Source organism: Lates calcarifer, linkage group LG7_2, assembly GCF_001640805.2.
Source record: "Lates calcarifer isolate ASB-BC8 linkage group LG7_2, TLL_Latcal_v3, whole genome shotgun sequence".
In the NCBI taxonomy this organism is placed as follows: Eukaryota; Metazoa; Chordata; class Actinopteri; family Centropomidae; genus Lates; species Lates calcarifer.
In genome coordinates, this window is record NC_066854.1 from 7,025,342 (window position 1) to 7,033,022 (window position 7,681).

The following is a 7,681-nucleotide window of genomic DNA, read 5'->3' on the forward strand; positions in this document are numbered from 1 at the left end:
TGAGATATGCTGCAAATGACTCAAATGAAAGTCATATCCTTGCGAGCACGTGTCATAATATGAGCCCGGGTCTAAAAAAGCCACAGGACCCTTGCATGTCTCGGTGTCAGAGGGTGTTTAAGCGCCACAGCAGTGAAATCAAACACTTAACCTGCAGCTGCAATATGTGAACCCCCTTTATTTCTAATGTATTTTCCCCTCAGGTCTCACCATCTGTATTCCCTCTGTCGTCTCTCTGCCCCCAAAATACAGTCGACAAATGGCTGCCATACAGTCCAACTCCTCACCTCAGCACACCTGCACTGTGCTCACTCATGGGTGGCAGAGGGGAACAGAACAGGGTCTTTCTCCCCCGTTTTGTATGTGTGTGTGTGTGTGTGTGTGTGTGAGGGAGAGACAGAGAGATAGATACCAACCACTGCCATACTGCCTCTCTTATCACAACCTGCCCCAGAGACTGACAGCATGACTGATAACTCTCCCCCTCTTTCTCTTTCTCTCTCCCCCTTCCTCGTCTGTCACACACACACACACCACACACACACACACACACACACACGCACACCTCTCTACCTCTCCCACTCTCTTCCATCAGTGTGTTTCCCCAGTCAGCCGGCCGTGGGTTCAAGGAGGGAAACTGTGCGAACGTAGTACTAGTCTCCCTGAGAGGCTGAGTGATCCCGGCCAACGCCTTCAGCTTTCTTCTCCTCATCACTGACAGACACAGCTTTGGATCTAACGGTGGGGGGAGATAAGCTAGAGATAGCCTCGACTTGACCCTATCAGCATCTTGAGTGTGTGAGGTGGAGGGTGGGGGTGGGCTAAGCGTGGAGGGAGTTTTGTGTCTCCCTTTGGTATTTGCTGACACCTCAGCTAGCAATATCACAGCTTTCCAGCTACTTTTAGGGTAAACACATAATGAAATGATAAGGACTATTACACATAAAGACGCAGACACAGGTTGGAGGCGGAACTCCACCAAGGCCTATAGAAGCTACATATTAAAATGATGTATCTGCTGCATCTTTAATCTTCAAAATGTTCTGTTTGTCGCATTTTTATCTTCACACACTGTTCTTTGCTGCTGCAGTGACCCAATTTCCCCCTGGGATCATTAAAGTTTCATCTGATCTTTATCTTAGAAGCACATCTGCACACACACACACACACACACACACACACACAAGTCTGCCCTGTGATATTTCCAAATATTCCCACACCATTTCCTCCAGTGAGAAGGATCTCCCCCCTCCTTTTCACCAGGAGGCAGGAATCACAAATCTCTCACATCTTCTGCTATTTCTAGGACTGACTGCCACCCGTCGGATTCCTGATGGGCCACCCAGGATACGGACATGCCCTGGCCGTGGGTAATAATTACACATGCAGACTCTAACCTACTGTACTGCATGCACTAATCTTGGATCTGCTGTGCTGTGCTGGATTGTATGGAAACATCTGGTGTCTGTCTGCCGTCTTACCACCCCTCCTTCTCCTCCCTCTGCGTGTATTCGTGCTTCTGTATGTGCTACCTTCAATACTCCAAAAAAACAGCTCAATCATCAAAACGCTCTCAGCTGCAGTTAGAAACAGTGCACACAGCAGACAGAGAGGAAACCTCAAAGCACAGCTGTGCAGAAATGCAGTGCCCTGATTTAAGGAAACACCCTCAAAAAACAACAGATTTCATGACCTCGCTCTGCCGGCTTCTGTCCACCAGTGATGTTATAAGCTCTAACATACTTAATCTAACGTTTTGCCGTTGTTAAGATCAGTTTGTCACCCACCAGGCCGAGAGAGATGACAAAACGCTGACTGTAGTCTGGAGTTAAATCCAGTGACTGCTCAAGAGAGCTTATTTCAGTGCAGGGTGATTCATCTGCAGTACACAGCTGAGCCTAATGGGGGCAGGCAACTGCATCAAGCCAGCGTGGTGAGAGATCCAGGCTCCAGGCAATCTCTGGGAACATGTTATAAATACCAACAAACTTCATGTTAGATTATGCATACATTAAAATGATTAAAATATTAGATTAACATGAAGGCAAACTGCACATATGACAGCAATCCAGACAGATCTAATTTGCTTAATCCAAAGCATCTTAGAGTGCAGCATGTTAAAATAAGGGAGAATTTATGAATCATTCAGTAAATAAGTCACAGTGGATGATCAGCATTTGCCAAGTGCCCTATTTTGATGAATGGTAATTTATTAACCTGCTTAATAAGTTGCTGTTTTTGATTTAGATTCCAAATGCAAGATGGCCGCGCCGCTGATGTGTGTCTCCCCCATAGCTGTTGTCAGCTCGGTTAAAAAAAAAATGTTGTTTGCCCACTTTAATTGCAAGAAGCCAGCTCTATTCCCCGGCCACCTCTTGTTTATGATAGAGCATCATTATCCTCTGTACGTTAGCAGAGGAGAAGGAGGGAGAACGCATCTTCCTCTGCTTTTCCACCAGGATCTATTTTACTTCTGCTCTGCGCTCTTTCATCTCTTTCCACTGGCCTGCTGTGTGTCTTTATAGTCACATCAAAGTGACCTTCGCCACCCCGTTCCCTCCAAAACCCCTCCACCCCCACTCCCCTCCTTTTAGTCTGGAGCCCAGAGACAGAGAGACACACACACACAGAGAGGGAGGGGGGCGCTTACAACACATATTTTCCAGGCAGCACTACAATACCTGACGCGTTGAGCAGTTTTCACATAACAATGGAAATATAACTGCGTAAAAACTTCACTGCAGATGCTACATCTAATCATTTCTGGAGCCTCTTCTCTGCTGCTTGACATAAAAACTGTTATTGGGATTAGAAAAAGTGAGAGACCTCCACTCCAATGTGTATTTCTGCATGTAAATTTCTATATTTTAGCATATCTGCCTGTGTGCGCTCCTTTCTCATGTGAGTGTGTACGGGAGTGTGTGTGTGTGAAAGCACCCCCTCCAACCCCTCGCACGGTTTTGTAGTTTCCAACCCCTCTCCATCACGGCAGGAATGAGTGCTGAATTAGGAGGCAATAATAAGAGACAAGAGGCCATTCTCCACGCCTTGTTTACTCTGCGGGGCCTTTATCGCTCGGCCTCTGAAGGAAAGATCAGCGCTTGACAAACCAGGGAGAGAAAACACTGGAGGACAAGTGCATGCTAATAAGAGAGAGGTTTTTTTCTTGGTTGGGGGGGAGATAAAGGTCTTACACAGCCAGGAGCTACAGTTTTGTCTCCTGCTACTATGATACATGGCAGAATGAGAAGAATCATGTCTTTATCGTATGAAGTCAGGCACTTAAACATAATATATGCATGCTGTAACTGTAACTGAAGACATAGAGTAATGTTACATCATCTAAGGGTAATCCTTTATATAAATACATGTACTTTCAGTATACAGTGCAGAGATTAAATGTATGACTTTGGCACGTTGCGTGTTTTCCTTTAACAAGCTGCTTGACTGAGGACAAAGACATAAAGACAGAGAAAAAGAGAGATAGGAGGCAGATGGGAAGAGGAAGTTAGAGGAGGAGATTTGCTGTGCATCTGCTGCGGGAGGAAGAGGATGAAGAAAGAGTGAGCGCAGGGTGCACACAAAAGAAGAAAAGTCCCATTAACAGAAATAGGAAGAAGCAGAGAGAGTGTCAGAAGAGGGCACTTAGGCTAAGATGGCTGACAGTTAAAAAAAAAGAAAAAAGCAAAGATCTTTGGAGAAAGGCGGCTCCCTTAATGTGGTTTAACTCTGGTGCATTCACATTACCATGGTAATCTCATCACTATCGTTTGTGTGTGTGTGTGTGTGTGTGTGTGTGTCTGACTGTGTGTCGGAGGCAGCTAAGCACTCGGCCCCATTAGTAAAACCTAATTGACTTACAGCCTTCTGACCACAAAGGTAACATCTGTGTCAGTCATGTAAGTGAGTGCCCCGTGTCACCTCGCGCACAAAGACACACACGCACACACACTTTTAAATGACATTTGCTTCACTGTGCGTCCCTTTGCCACTGATTGACCTTGATATGCACCGGTGGATGCAATATGGACCATATCTTTGTCTCCTTGAGATGAGATGGAGTGGCAAATAGGGGCCAAACAGAGAGGGACACGCTGGCATTTACAGAACCATTTAACCCTCTTTTAACACAAAGTTTCACCCTTTTATCAGCTGAGTGTAATAATCAGACCCACTACAATGTTTTTTATGGCTACACCATTATATCAAATGGAAATATTCTACATTTTGTACACACGTTTCCCATAATTCAACCTGGCATTAGTTAATGTGAAACATTTTGAGCTGTGATATCTTATTAAAAATTAGAAAAAATATACAGGATGAGCAATTTTCAGCACCAAGTCTTTTCAGATGACTTCCTCCCTGAGAAGTTAGGTAGCAGCAGATTAATCACTCTTAGCATGTGACCTGCTCTTGGTAGAATTTTCATAAGTAATTACTGACTGAACCAAATGATGTCTATTAATCAAAAATCTTATGACTATGGAATAATTACATGCTCAAAAACATGCTCGACTGATGTCCATTTATGACAGAGGCAGCATTGCTGATGGTAAAAAAAAATTAGAATATAATTGTAAACTGTAGTCAATATGATAAATGTGATGTTATTTGTTGAAGTTATAACAGAAAACAGTCACTAATCAGGTAAACACAGGACAACAGTGATAATATTGGCAGAAATGATGCAACAAAGCCACATGTACGCACTGGATTGTCCAAAAAATACTTTGTTTTCCTGTATTTGAATGCAAGTCAGGGATGGTTTGTAGAACCCCCCCCCCCCCCTCCTTTATTCATCAAGACTTTGTTTCTATATGACTGCTGGTTAGTTTTTTGTTCTTTAAAAATGTTCATGTTTATATTATATGTAAACCTTCACTGACCCATGAGTTATGGGTTGAAACGGCATTACAGCTATTTAGTACTACACATAAAAGGAAGAAGTAATGAGGGATTGACACAGAGACAAAGACGGAGAAAGAAGGAATTGGTCGACAGGTGAACAAGACAAGCCCAAGGATCAATCATTATTTAGCAATGGGTATAGAATATCAAATACAGGACAGGAGACACCTCCATATCAGCCGGCTATTATTGAAAATGACTAATATATTCTGAAGAGAGAACGACAGAGAGAGAAAGAGAGATGGATGAGATACAGAATCCAATGGAGACTGACACTCAATCTTTCTGAATAGTAATCCAATAACGTCTCCAGAGTTTCCTTATGGTTAATCAATTGTACCGGAGCGCAGAAACAAATCACCATATCGCCGAGTCAATAACCGTCAGTCATGGAAATACCTCGCATCAACTGTCAGTGTTTATCAAGCTTGGCTGAGTCTCAGCTCTCACTGCAACGGCAGAGAAAAGGGTGACACGGGTATGTTTGGTATGTGCTCTCGTAGCTCCCTAAGGCGTCCCAGGCTGGCTGTAATTTAGATAGCGATAAGATGGAGATAGCGAGGTGTTATCAAGCGTGCCCTGACCTCAGGTGAAACCAAGCTCAACCAAAGGAGAGATGGATGACGATCTATGGCTGACAGAGCAAACACAACAAACAAGTTTATCAGGGGAAGGGGAATGGGTCGTCTCACACCTTCATAACAAACACAAACGTCCTTCAACACTGGAGATGTTTTAAAGGGAATCTAGCATCACTCACACCTATTTTCCCCTTTTCCATGTCTGGTTCCAGGGCACTGTATGCAAATGCATGTTCAATCAATGCACTCCACATCACAAAACAAACACATGTCAACACAGATCTCTTTCACAACTGATGTCTAAGACTTAAACTGGGTGAGTGTGTCAGTACTGGTTCTGTGGGTTGATCACTAGAAATGTCATAATCAGGATACTGGGTCGGGATCAGGATAAATCAAACTTAAGGAAATGGGAAGCTACAATTCAAATTCAGCACAATATAATGTCCGATCAGGTAATACTCAGGGGTAGAGCTTCCTTAAGTTAAATTCACTTCTTCATTGTGGACTGACACTGGTTGCTAGTTTCATTAGGCTTCACGCATGATGTATAAGAACTTCCAACATCACAAAAAGTCAGAAAGTCCACAAAAATCTAGACCTTGACAGAGAAAAATAAGACTGTTAAATCAGAATAAACTCAAAGAGATGATATCCAACACTTTATCTTTAATTTCATTATCAGGACCTTAGGTCAGGATCAGGGCGAATCAGTCTTAAAGAAGCAAAATCATAGACTATATCAGTTGATGAGGAGTCTAATTGCTAGATGTATAAATAAGCAACTAAAAAGTTGATAATATGTCAGTGTTACGTTTACAACTTCTTTCTGCTGCCCTCAAGAGGCCAAGAAATTCTGTTATTTCACTTTTAAGGTATTTTTTTATAGTGAATTTTATTGCTTTTGCAATTTGCAATCCACTGAGTTACATTCAGGCAGACTTTTGCATCTGACTACAGACCAACATGCAAACTAGTAAAACTCATTTCACCTTCCAGGAAAGATGGATTTGGCTTCCATGAGAGGAAAATGATAGGACTTACAATTTACAGTTGGCATAGATACATAGATGGCTTTTTTTGGCAACTTTATCTCCATAATTCACCATCCATGTCAGGACTGATGCCAGAGTATAACTTTGCAAAAGGTGAAGAAAGCTCTTTTAAAATTATGACACTGACAGACTGGATAGAAGAGTGAGGGACGTCCAGCCAAACCTGACCTGGTGCTTCAGACTGAATGAAGCCACTTCATGTGCTCACTGTGGCTGTGTGGTTAAGAGTTTATACCATATTAATTACAGTGAGGAGAAACTGTCAAGGGTTGATGATGAATGAAACATGTGACTGCTGTCGCTGCCAAACCAGACATGTTGGTTCTGACCTAGATAAACTAACATTTGGTGTTGCGTATTTTAAATTTCTGTCTGAAGCAACTGACATAATATACAGCCCAGTGCTGGAGGGCAGTTTTTGGTTTTTCAGGGACAAATGTTCATAATAATATGCTTCTGTTTTTGTCTTTGCTTCCTCTGTTCTCACTGAGAAGAAGAAATACTCCAATCAAGAGTCAGAAGAGAAGTAAGGCTGCATATGAATGTATATTTTAGAAACTCCTTTAATTCCTGGTTTAATGGTTTTATTCCCTTTTCTTTAACTTAAACTGACAGAAAGTGTGAAAAGAAAATGTCTAACTTGTATTTCTAAAGTGGGGCTTTGTTAAGTAATAAGAAAAGCTTTATATGTGAAGTTCTTTTGTAACCAGATTAGCAGAATCCTTGTCTGCCTTAATACTTTGTCTCCACAGCCTTTAATTATAAAAGATAATTAAGAGAGCTCAGTTTTTTGACTTGTCATTCTGTCTTTACATAATGTACAAATCCCATCTAAAATAAGGATAATAGAATTATGTGAGATGTTTTTGGGTGTTATATCCATCAAAGATATATCACTCTGATATCAGTTTATCAATATTAAATATCATTTGTAGCTAATCATTGTTGGTGGATGTTCCTCCTCTGCAACAGTCAAACAACCAGTGTTTCTTCAGCATATTTCTAAGTCATTCATTTCATTGTTCAGATATGTTTTTGAAAATTGATCCCACATTTCAAGGTCTAATGGAGTTTTAGTGTCTTGGTCTAATTGTTTTAAAAGCTTTTCTATTCTGACAGCCACAAGACTGACTG